Genomic DNA, 12,685 nt, shown 5'->3' with positions numbered 1-12,685 from the left:
TACCGAGACCGCGGTTAACATCAGTGAGGCCCCACGCCCGAAGCACACAGATACCTCTCCAGACCCTCGACGCCAGCCGTCGAAAGTCTCTGGGGCCCCCAAGGGACAGGGAAAACATTTTTCCACGCACGGAGAAGGGGGGAAACAGCGGAACAGCCTTCCACCCCTGTAAAGCCTAAGCAGACAAGCAAACACAAGTCTACCCTTGAAAATAAATCACCTGCTAAAGTAATACCCTGTTCCAGGGAATGGTCCAGTGAAGACATAGACAGGGTTATGTCTAGGATGTCTTCCTTGGCTGATTTTTATGATAAGAACCCAGAACACTTTCTTTCATATAACCCTCAAGGGGCCACACCCTCAGGCTCCTCCGATCCTATCCCGCTAAGTAAAGAGCCCCGGGTCGAAAGACCTGAACCCTTCAAGGTTCAGCCTTACTCCACTCCATATTCTACTCCACTCCCCAGTTATCAGGGACAAGTTTTCCCTGAAGAGGACCAGGAGTTTGCATTTATGGAAGAACAAACCGGGACAGATTACTATGCAGAGGATGAGGACCTGGAGGAGGGAGAAGATGAGCAGGAAATTTACAGAGTAGATTCCCCAGTACAAAGCGAAGCCCCAGTTACTGACTCTCCAGTTGATAACCAGCCCCTCCTTAACGAGGTTCTCGCTCGAGCAGCGGAACACTTCCACATCGACACCCACGGTGTACAGGAGGAAAGGGACTTCGCGGAGGAGTTTGTAGGAGAGAGAAGACCGGTCGCTCAGACCATCCCTATCCTCAAATCCATCCAACGAAGAATAGATCCTTCCCTGGTGAATCCTAACCTCACCAGAGCTGTCAACCCCAGAATTGAAAAGATTTTCCGGGCAGCCCAGTCTGACCCTCTGTATATAAAGGGACATCTTAAACCAGATTCCCTAGTGGTGACCAACACTAGAAAGAGGGCTGGCACGCCCTTATCTTCATCAGAAGCTCCTCCCGACAAGGAGAGCAAAAAACTTTACGGGTTTGGCAGAAAGGTAGCCTCAACGTCCGCCTACCAAGCAAGGATTGCGAATTCCACCACCCTGTTGGCTAGTTACAATTGCCATCTATGGGAAGAAGTCGCGGCGCTCATTGCCTCTGCTCCAGAACCGTTAAAGGGCCAGCTGGCTCGGATCTCGGCAGAGGGGAGAGCCGTGTCTGGTTGCATTTTAAAAGCAACTTTCGACGCCGCTGACAACGCAGGGAGATTGATAGCAGAAGGTACTGTTATCAAGAGACATGCGTGGTTACGGCAGTCGGGATTCAAGACAGAAACCCAGGCTTCTTTAATAGACAAGCCAGTGGAACCCGACCTATTGTTTGGGAAAGCGGTCGAAGACGCACTTAAAAATGCCAAAGATGAATATGAGACTCTCAAATCCCTTGGCCAGCTTACCAACAAACCCCCTAACCAGAGGGGGAACAATAATTTTCGTCGCCCACGCGGCCAAAATTCACAAAGAGGCAACTATGCCCAGGGACAAGGTACACAATGGAATAACAACCAGCAGTCTACCCAGAGTTACGGCAGGGGTAACAAGAGAGGTCGTGGAAGAGGCAGAGGCAGCCCCAACAAGGGCGGGGGCACGCCTCCACCAAAACAGTGACGCTCAGTTCAGGGTCCCTTGCCACGCAACCCCAGTAGGGGGACGCATTTCCACCTTCACCCAGGCTTGGGAAGGGATCACCTCAGACAGATGGGTGCTGTCAACAGTATCCGCAGGATATTGTATAGAACTACTGCAGCGTCCCCGGAATCATCCTCCACGACAAAGAGTGCACTCCCTAGAGCATCAAAGGATCCTTCTCGAGGAGATCGCCATTCTGCTAGAAAAGGACGCGATAGAACTCGTCCCAGGACACCAGGTAAACAAGGGTATCTATTCAACTTACTTCCTTGTGCCAAAGAAAGATTTGACAATGCGCCCAGTATTGGACTTACGGCCTGCCAACAAATATGTCAAGCCCCAAAAATTCCGTATGACCACGCTACAAGAGGTAATCCCCCTCCTAAAAAAGGGGGATTACATGGCAACCTTGGATATGAAAGATGCTTATTTTCATATTTCCATGCTCCCAGCGCACAAAAAGTACTTGCGCTTCAAGGTGGACAGTCGCCACTACCAATTCAAGGTACTGCCCTTCGGGATAGCTTCAGCACCAAGGGTATTCACCAAGGTACTGGCGGTGGCGGCTGCACACCTACGCAGGGAAGCAATCCCGGTGTACCCTTATCTGGACGACTGGCTCATAACGGGGGAAACCCCAGGAATTTGCAGGTCAAACATTCAGAGGACTATCGACCTCCTCCACGAATTAGGCTTCTCCATCAACGAGAAAAAGTCAAGTCTGGTGCCAAGCACCTCAAAACAGTTTCTAGGAGCTATCCTAGATACTCAGAAAGGATTGACCTTCCCTTCGGAAGAGAGAATTCGGAATATACTTCTGCAAATTCCGCATTATCAGTCAGGTCAACAGATAACAGTACGCAAAGCTATGCGGTTACTGGGCATGATGGCGTCATGCATTTACCTGGTCCCCCACGCGCGTCTGCGCATGCGTCCCATGCAGGAATGGTTGGCGAAACAGTGGTCTCAGGCAAGTGGTCATTGGGACGATCTAGTGGTCGTTTCGCCAACACTCGTACAGAGCCTACACTGGTGGACAAGAGAGAATCTCGCAAAGGGGAAACCCTTTTACGATCCCGAAGTACAAGCCGTGGTGACTACAGATGCATGCCTGACTGGGTGGGGAGCTCACCATCTCCACCACACAGCTCAGGGTCTCTGGTCTCACTCAGTAGCCAAGAACCACATCAATCTGCTAGAGCTTCTGGCAGTATTCCGAGCGCTAAGGGCGTTCGAGCCCCATCTACTGAACTTGTCGGTGCAGATCAGGACGGACAGCACGACAGCCATGTTCTATCTGAACAAGCAAGGGGGGACTCGTTCGCCAAATCTGTCCAAGCTTGCCCAGAAAATATGGATATGGGCACTCAGACGGAACATCTTCCTGTCATCGCAACATGTTCCAGGGGAGCTCAATTCCCTAGCGGATGCTCTAAGCAGAAACTCCCTCCCAGAAGAACACGAATGGGTCCTTCACAGAGACGTAGTAGAAGATCTCTTCTCTCAGTGGGGTTTCCCCACTATAGACCTATTCGCCACAAGCGAAAACAAACAATGCCCAGGATTTGCATCCAGGTTCCCCCAGCCGGACTCCCAAGGGAATGCCCTGTGGATGAACTGGTCAGGGATGTTTGCATACGCTTTTCCACCAACTCCTCTCATCAGGAAGGTGGTGTACAAGATGAACAAGGAATCTATGACGCTCATCCTAGTTGCTCCCATGTGGGCGAGACAACCATGGTTTCCACACCTACGCAGGATGGCGGTGTGCGAACCCATCAGACTCCCAGCCTGGTACAACCTACTGTCCCAGCAACAGGGTCAAACAGTGCATCAGGAACCCAACTCTATGAACCTAGCAGCATGGCTCCTGAAGTCATAGAGTTTGGACATCTCAAATTACCACAGAGGTGTATGGACATTCTAAAGGAGTCCAGGAAACCAAATACAAGGCACTGTTACTTTGATAAGTGGAAAAGATTCGTTATCTGGTGCCAGAAAAAACAAATCAACCCGGTTGATTGCACTCCTTCCAACGTTGTGACATACATGCTCCACCTGCTGGATGCAGGGTTGGTTTTTAACTCGCTGAAAGTACACCTGGCAGCCCTCTCGGCTTACACCACATCCCATAACAAGGTCTCGTGGTGGAAAGTACCAGTGGTTAAAGCCTTCATGGAAGGAGTAAAGAGACTTCACCCTCCTATTTCGAACCCACCGCCAGGATGGGACCTCAACGTGGTGCTAGCTAAGCTCATGGGACCCCCATTCGAACCCATGCATAAAAGTAGTCTCAAACACCTGACTTATAAAACGGCCTTCTTAGTAGCCATTACCTCCATAAGAAGGGTCAGTGAAATTCAGGCTCTGTCAGTGCAGGATCCTTTCTTTACTATCCACAAGGACAAACTGGTTTTACGCACACACCCTAGGTTCTCACCTAAATTCATATCCAAGTTCCATGTAAACCAGTCCATCGAGCTTCCGGTTTTCTCCAGAACCCGCAAAGCTCGGCTGAGGTGAAACTACACACCCTAGATGTGCGTAGGGCGGTCCTATACTATGTAAATAAAACCAGACCGCTAAGGAAAACAGATCAACTGTTTGTCTCCGTAGCTACAGGCAGAGAGGGGGATCGCGTCTCTAAGGGCGCTATCTCGAAGTGGATTATCAACTGTATACAGCTGTGTTACTCTCTTTCTGACAAGACTCTGCCTTTTACGCCAAGGGCCCACTCTACTAGAGGCATTGGTGCCACTCTGGCTTTCATTGCAAATGTTCCCCTCGACACCATTTGCAAAGCGGCTACTTGGAGCTCTATTCACACTTTTACTCAGCATTACTGCATTGACACTCATTCCAAGACAGATACACAAGTGGGACAAGCGGTTCTAAGACACCTGTTTGCTCATGACCCTTCTCACATCCCACCTCCTTCTTCTGGTACTGCTCGCTAATCTATGCACAGCATGTGATCTAAGCAGATTCCACAAGCCTCAGAAGGGATACATTACTCACCGTAATCGTATTTCTGATGCTTGTATCTGCTTAGATTCACATGCGACCCACCCTTCCTCCCCTCCGAGAGAAGGCGCATGATTGCTTGTAGTCTTACCTTTTCTGTCTATCTGCTTGGATTATCTGTACTCACGCTACTCCTCATGCTTCCTCATGTCAGAAAAAATACAATCTGAGGATCCTACACGCGTGAGGGATCTTGGGTACAGTGGACGTCACACTAGGGATAGTATTACTGGCACGCCTGTGTCGACGCCCATTTTCGACTTTCGAAAAACAAACTGTAATACTCCGCAGCTTCCACTAGATGTCGGCCTATGCACAGCATGTGATCTAAGCAGATACAAGCATCAGAAATACGATTACGGTGAGTAATGTATCCCATATATATATATACATATATATATATATATATATATATATATATATATATATGTATATATATATATATATATATATATTGTTTAAATTTTCAAATAAACCTTTTAATTTGCAAAACAAACCTACTTCTTGGCTCAGTGGGGTCAGGGGGATTCTAAGAGGGGGGTGTGATACAAGGGTTGTCATCCAGAGTACTGAACGGGACATAAAAATACATCAATAAGGGTTTTCCTCAGCATCCCAGACTAGGCATTGACTTAGCTGTAGTGTTGATTGAATATCGCTTACACCCTGAAGCAATTAAATGGATTGAATCCTTTCTCGCTAACCGTACCATGAGGGTCTTCTCCAACACCTCAGTGGCCCCCCCACCCTTAGTGGCTTGTGGCGTACCGCAAGGTTCCTGCGTGTCGCATACCTTTTATAATGCTTTCACAAAGCTCCTATTTGATAAACTTGACAACATGGGCATCACGTATACAAATTATGCGGATGATATCCAAATACTGATACCAATCACAGGCTGTTATGATACCAACAAAATTGTTATGATCCCGACACAATAAACCATAACAAAATCTATCTCGCAATCCAGGCCTGGATGGTGCAAAATGAACTATGCCTCAATGAGCATAAGACTGAGTTAATTCTAATCGGTAACAAATCTAAGCTAAACAATCTCCCCCAACAATACAAAACGTTCAATATCGATGGCAACACCATTACTGTTGTAAATTAAATAAAAACCTTCGGGGTCTACATTGACTCGGCCCTGACACTGAACAGACAGGTTAATGCTATTGTCTCATCCTCAGCCTACACATCCATATTAATTAGAGCCAGTAGGCCCTTCCTTTCACCTGAGAATTGCATTATCCTAGCTAGAGCCTTGATGCTCACTAGGATTGATTATTGCAACTCGCTCTTTGCAGATACTAATAATAGAAACATTAGGGAGCTGCCAATTGTACAAAACAACGCTATTAGAGCTGCTTTAAATATACCTAAGAAGGAACACATCTCGGCCATCAGATGAAATATTCACTGGCTCCCAGTACAAGATAGGATCAAATTTAAAATCCTCACTCTTACACAAAAATGTCTCGCCAATAAGGCACCCGCCTACCTCAGTAACCCAATCAGCAAAACTCAATCCATTGACCCACATGCTCCTCGTACGACAACCTCATTGCGACACCAAGGTTTAGAAGACAGAAAGCAGGTGGCTCAAGCTTCCCCGTAATATCAGCTCAACTGTGGAACTCCCTCCCCACACAACTGAGAAATGACACATCACTATGGTCATTCTGAAAAAGCCTAAATATGCATCTATTCAGCCTAGACTCTAAACAATAGGCACCTAATGTCTACCAGTTTTTCTACACCGCCCCTCTGCTGTCTTCCTCATTCGGGATAGTTAATCCCCCGTAATCTGTCTATTCAGCCTAGACTCCCAACAATAGGCACCTAATGTCTACCAGTTTTTCTAGACCGGTTTTTCTTGACCGCCCCTTCTGCTGTCTTCCTCATTTGGGATAGTTAATCCCCCATAATGTGCTGACCATTATTGCTTTCGACTAAATAATGAACACATGTACTGGCCTAAGATGCGACTGAATGAAGTACTGATAACCCTGCATCAAGGAAGTACCATATTGTAAACTAATTGTAACTTTGCATTAAGGAAGTACCAAACTGTACCTAAACCATGTTCTTAGAATTCCAGCGCCTAGATGCCTATGCGTTATGAGCGTGTTACAAATGTATAAATAAATAAATAAATAAATAAATAAATAAATCTACTGGCACTTCCCTGGGCAACCTGACCACTGTTTTTAGCTCATATGTGCCATTGTAAAAGGGGTCCAGCCATACGCAAATCAGTCAGGCAGTGCCAGCAAAGGGAGCATCCCAGGCGGAACTGCTTGGCCGGGTCCCCTCTGCATGGAAACACAATGTGATGAGTGAGGCAGGGCTCCTCTTGGGGTAATAAAGCAGGGCAGTTGGAGGGGGTTAATATGTGTAAACCCTCCTTACCTACCTCTCTCGAACTGGAATGCCTGTACCTACTCCTTTTAAAAGAGGGCAGAATGGATGTCTTTGTTCCAACAGGGGTATGCAGTGGGTTTACCAGCTTAATGTGCAGGCTTACCTTGGGAGTTATGCCCCTTTTCATTACTGAGTGGCACTGTGGTGTATCATTTATTTATTTGAGTGTTTTTGTAGAGCTACCTGTTTCCTTCTGGCTACTTCATAGCACTTGTTGACAGAGGACCAGAGCAACAGGACACTCATTCAATACAACATGACATAACATGATAATATAGCAGAACATAACACAGCATGAGCAGTTTGTATAACAAAACTGGTATCCTGTAAAATATCAAATGGGGAATAGATAAATGAAAAAATGGAAAAGTGAACAACACCCTTAAAAGAAATGAGCAAAAAGTGTGGAGCAGGGCAATTTACCGATAAATTGAGCGTTGAAGTGGAATTACAAACTGGGCCCTAAGGGAGCATTTGAGGGAAAAGTCTCCAAAGGCAAAAGTAAGGTGTACGTCAAAAGCTCAATTTCAAGTTTACATTTCTAGCAACAATGCATTTGGGAGCCACGCATATCAGAACCAACTTTGGATTACCTGTCACAGCATTTAAAACAGACATGGTGTAGGATATGATACCTTACTATGCTAAATCTAAGAAAGCATAGCATTTTCAGAGCATAGCATAGTAAAGATTACATAGGGTACTACATAACAGGAAGACAGAAAATACATGACATAGAATAGGATACCAGAAAAATAATAATGTAAAGGTAGCATGTCCCAAACAAGAGAGTGGAGTGGGTCAAAACACAAATAAATTTGGCCAAATCTGAATCACCAAAATAAGCACTTTGTCAGACGCCAGATAAATGGTTAGATATTATTATTATTATTATTGTATTTATTGAGTGCGGACCTAGCTTCGAGAAGCAACAGAACCCTTTACAGAGGTATACAACAATGCAGATACACAACAGAGTCAACTGAGAACTTTACAGAGGCACACAACAGAACAGATGTATAATGGAGTGCTTTTCAGAGGTAACAACAGAACAGATATACAGTGGGGGTAGGATAAAGAGGGGCACAGAGGAGTGTACAGCTGTACAGGGTCACAGGGAGTAGAGGGGCAGACGGCGTCTAGCGAGTTAGGTGGAGCATGGCGCATTATGATGGTCTAGGTGTTGAGGAGAGATTCCTTGAAGAGGTAGGTCTTGATTTTTTTTCAGAATTTTAGGAGCGTGGGCCGATTCTGAGGATTATGGGGAGGAGGTTCCATAGTTTTGGGGGGGTAGGCAGAGAAGGCTTGTTTTCAGGTCCTTTCCTATTTGCAGCGATGGATTTCGAATCTACATAAGTCCTGACTTCTGTTGGTGGGCTGTCCACCAGAGATGCTGAGTTTCTCAGCGAGGTAGCTGGGTGACTGGAGGGTGACTGTCTTATAGATGATGCAGCAAGACTTGAAGGTGATTTGTGCGTGCAGTAGGATCCAGTGAAGGTCAATGAGGGCCAGGGTGATGTGGTCGTAGATGCATTGACCCTTGATGTGGAATGCGGCCACATGTAGCACACTTCTAAGGGGCACATGGGAGGATGAGGGGAGGCCATTGAGAAGGGCATTGCCCCCATAAAGGTAGGATAGGACCAGTTCTTGAACAGTGGATCTGAAGATGTCCGTAGGGAGGAAGAGCTTGACTTTCTCCAAGAGGGAGATCGGATACCTATGTGTCTGAGTTTTCTTAGCTACGTGTTTCTTGAAGCAGAGGTGCTTGTCGGTGTGGAACCTGAAGGACTTGACGCAGGAGGTGAGCTTGGGTGTGAAGCCCCAGGGTTCATTGTTGATAGCCAGGCCTTTATAGCTGGGTGTTCTGTGTTGTTGGTGATGGTAATGAATTGGGTCTTGTAGGGACTGAGCTTCAAGTATGCACTGGACATCCAAGACTGGATCAGCGAGAGGCAGGTTTTGAGCCGATGGGTGTCCTTGATGGAGTTGATCTTGGGGTATAGCTGTGTGTTATCGGCGTATTGCCAGATGTACATGTCGAATGAGGCTAGGAGGGCACCCAGTGGCTCCATGTGTAGATTGAAGATCACTGGGGAGAAGATGGAACCCTGGAGGACTCCTCAGGTGATGGGTAGTATTACCAACTGCTGATGTTGGCTAGGTAGGACTTGAACCAGCATAGGACAAGGTCGCTGATCCGCATGTGCCAATGTATGATGTCCATGTGTGTGTGGTGGTCTAATTTGTTGAAAGTGGGTGAGAGGTCAAGTAGAACCAGGAGGCAGGGGTGGCCGTCGTCAAGTATGTTGAGGGCATCATCGACCACCTGTGTGGTTGTCGTCTCTGTGCTGCATCTGGGTCTGAACGTGGATTGGTAGATTTGGAGGATATTGTTGGTGCCGATGTGTTGCTGCAATTGCACAGCTAACGCTTTCTCGATGATCATACCTAGGAAGGGAAGATGGGTGATGGGATGATTAGTTACTTAGGTTGTCGGGATCCAGAGTGGGTTTCATTTTTAGACCGAGAATTTGTCCTGTCTTAATGGTAGATGGGAAGGTGCCTTGAGTTAGGGAGATGTTGATGATCTCCAGGTAGGGAAGAAGAACTTCTGCGGGGAGGGTCTTGAGGATGGATACTGGGAGGATGTCATCTATATACTATGTGGATTTGAGGGTGGCCAGGGTTTCTACCAGGTCCTCTGTAGAGAGTGCCTTCAATGTTGTCCACCGTATGGAGATTTCACAAGGCGGGCGTGAGGTGGGTCTGTGGATGCAGAGCTGGTGTCTATGTGCTGGCGAATCTTGCTGATTGTGGCAATAAAGTAGGTGTTGATGGCAGTGGATTTTATGATGGAGTGTGGTATAGCAGGGTCGGGTAGCAGGTTGACACAGTGCTTGACTGCTTTGAAGAAGGCTCTGCTTTTGTTGTCGGTTTTTGCTATGGTGTTTTGATAGTAGGAGGCCTTGACTGTGTTGATTAGTTGTCAGCGGGTTGCTCAGGGGTTCCTTGAATAGTACAGGTTGGATGCGGTCCTGGAGCGGCACCAGGTTTTCTCTTGTTTCCTGATGACTCTTTTGCTGAGGTTGAGTTCTTATGTATACCAGGGTGCTGATGTTTTTGGTTTGCAGGTGCATTCTTTCAGAGGCATGTGTCATTGATGGAGGCTGAGAGTGTGGCTTTGAGTGCTTCCTGTAGAGAGTCACAGTTCTGTTGGTGGTGTTCGGTCCATGTGAGGTGGAGGTTGGCGAGGTCTTGCGTGAGGGCTTTCACAGGGAAGTTCTTGAAGGGCCTGAAGGTTTGTCTGATGGGTTTCTGCTGGGAGTGCTTGACTGGGGTGTTATGCAGGATGCTGAAAGGAACGGCCAGTGGTCAGACCAGTCAAGCAGGAGACGAGAGTTGAAGTTGAGGTAAGGCGGTGCAGTGGCAATTAAGTCAAGGATGGTACCTTGTGTTGGGTCTTTTGTGTGCTGTGTGAGGCTGAGGGTGCAGAGAAGGCAAAGAAGAGCTTCCTTCATCGGTATTTGGTGGCCCTGTTGCTTGGGGGGGTTGAAGTCGCCTAGGAAGATGTTGTTGGAATGCGTGAGGGACATGGTGGTGACCAGGTTGGTGAAGTCTTTGATGAAGGCGGTGCTGGGTTTGGGTGGTCTGTAGATGAGATAGAAGGTAACTGTGTCCATTGGCGATAATGGGAAGTGGCAGGAGAGGATTTCTAAGGAGACAATGTTGCTGATGTCAAGTTTGGTGCAGGTCCACACAGTTTTGTAGATGACTGTGAGGCTTCCGCCTGTCTTGGTCGGCCGGTCTCTGTGTTGGATGCTGTAGACAACAAGGACATCTAGAAAGCGGGTGGAGGTGGGTGTCAGCCAGGTCTCAGTGATGAAGATGACATCAAGGTCATGTGTAGTGATGAGGTCGGTGATGTATGCTGCATGGGTGACAGCTGCTTGTACATTGGCGAGCATCATCTTCTGTGTTCTGGACATTGAGGGTGTGCTGATGGACTTGAGGATGATGTGGGTGAGTTTGCTGCATTGCAGAGTTCATGCCTTAGAGGAGGGACAATGTCGTTGATATTGGCATTGCCTGGTAATGTTGGGGATTGCCTGTGGGGACGGAGGAAGATAAATACATTTCATTTGCTTACCTGTTGTCTGTGCTGAGGTTAGGACCCTGGGTCCTCCCAGGCCTGAACAGAGCCAACAGGAATTGGCTTTTTCTTCATCTGCTCTTCAATTCGTACGCCCGGGTGAGAGACGGCCTTGATCTAAGAGTTAAGAGCAGAAAGGAACAGGCAGGGATATGAAGGCATATAGTCGCAAAATCTGAAAACTATGTGAGCAGCTGGCAATATGGTCACTTCTTGAACATACAATGGAAATACCTGACATATGATGTGAGCTCCTCATCATATCATTGAAATACTTGGCAAATGATAATGTATAGTTATCATACACACCTGCTGGTGCACAAACCTCGGATTAAGATGGTCAAACCTGGCAAATGGTGTTGATGCTTGGACGTATGATTGTAATACCTGGCATGTCATGCACTGACCTCAGCATATTAGACCATAACTGGTGCAAGCTAACAGTAATTTCAATATAATCTGAGTGTCTGGGCATATCCCAGCACACACTTCCATCAGTCAGAGTAACTGTGCATGCGATGCCAATGCCTGGCTGTTTACATAATGAATAAGAAATGATAGGGTTGTCTGGGAATTTGATGGCAAAATCGACAGATGTGACTGTGGTTGGGGTAGGATTGCAAACGTTGGCATATGAGGGCAGTACTTGGGAATATGAAGGCATTGTCAAATGATGTGAGCATATGAGGGCAGTACTTGGGAATATGAAGGTATTGTCAAATGATGTGACTACCTAGGCATATGGCAGCAACACCTGCCAGTGATTTGAGTACCATGAATAATGATAAGAACACCTGGTACACAAGGACAATTCCCACCATAGATTTTGGGTGACTGAACATTTCACGGCAAGACACCGCAAATCATGACAATCCTTGAGGATGTAAAGCATTTGCAGGGTCGGACTGGGTCAAAACATTGGGGCAGGCACTCGCAAATTTCAATGCATTCCATGTTTGCCACAATGTTTGACTAGCACCAAGGGAAAGGTTTTTGGTGAAATGTATTTGGAAAGTATGCATTTTAAATGATATATTTTTTTTAAAATGCTCGAAGCTAATAGCTGTGCATTGATGTAACTTATCATACTGGCCCACTTTGTCCACAAAACTGACCTATTTTGACGCCAGGAACGACCCCACTCCAGCAAGTTGAGCCTGCGCTTTGGGCATTGCCCGCTTGCCCTAAAGGCCAGTGCGAGCCTGATGGAAGGAGCCTCTACGCATACCTAATATTATGCAACACAGATTTGTATAGAAAGCGTTGCTATGGTGGCCTAAGGGGGCTATAGCCCTGGGTCTTTTGGTTGTAGCCCCGGATAGAATCTCAGGGGATACAACCAAAAAGGCTAGCTAGCCCCCAGTCCCGACAGTCCCAAAATTAGCGTAGCCCCGGATCTTTTGCAGACCTAGCAACACCCCTGCC

The 12,685-nt window shown here is 47.0% G+C and overlaps 1 protein-coding gene across 14 annotated transcripts in view; it reads left to right on the top strand.

Moving 5' to 3' along the window:
* The window catches only part of ERC2 (ELKS/RAB6-interacting/CAST family member 2), a 4,434,974-nt gene that overhangs the window by 1,303,349 nt on the left and 3,118,940 nt on the right, over positions 1-12,685 (top strand). The gene's annotated exons all lie outside the window — the stretch shown is intronic.

Source organism: Ambystoma mexicanum, chromosome 2p (genome assembly GCF_040938575.1).
Source record: "Ambystoma mexicanum isolate Mex_15411 chromosome 2p, UKY_AmexF1_1, whole genome shotgun sequence".
Taxonomy (NCBI): Eukaryota; Metazoa; Chordata; class Amphibia; order Caudata; family Ambystomatidae; genus Ambystoma; species Ambystoma mexicanum.
Note: the sequence above shows the minus strand (reverse complement) of the source record. Positions and strands in the feature narration are given on the sequence as shown.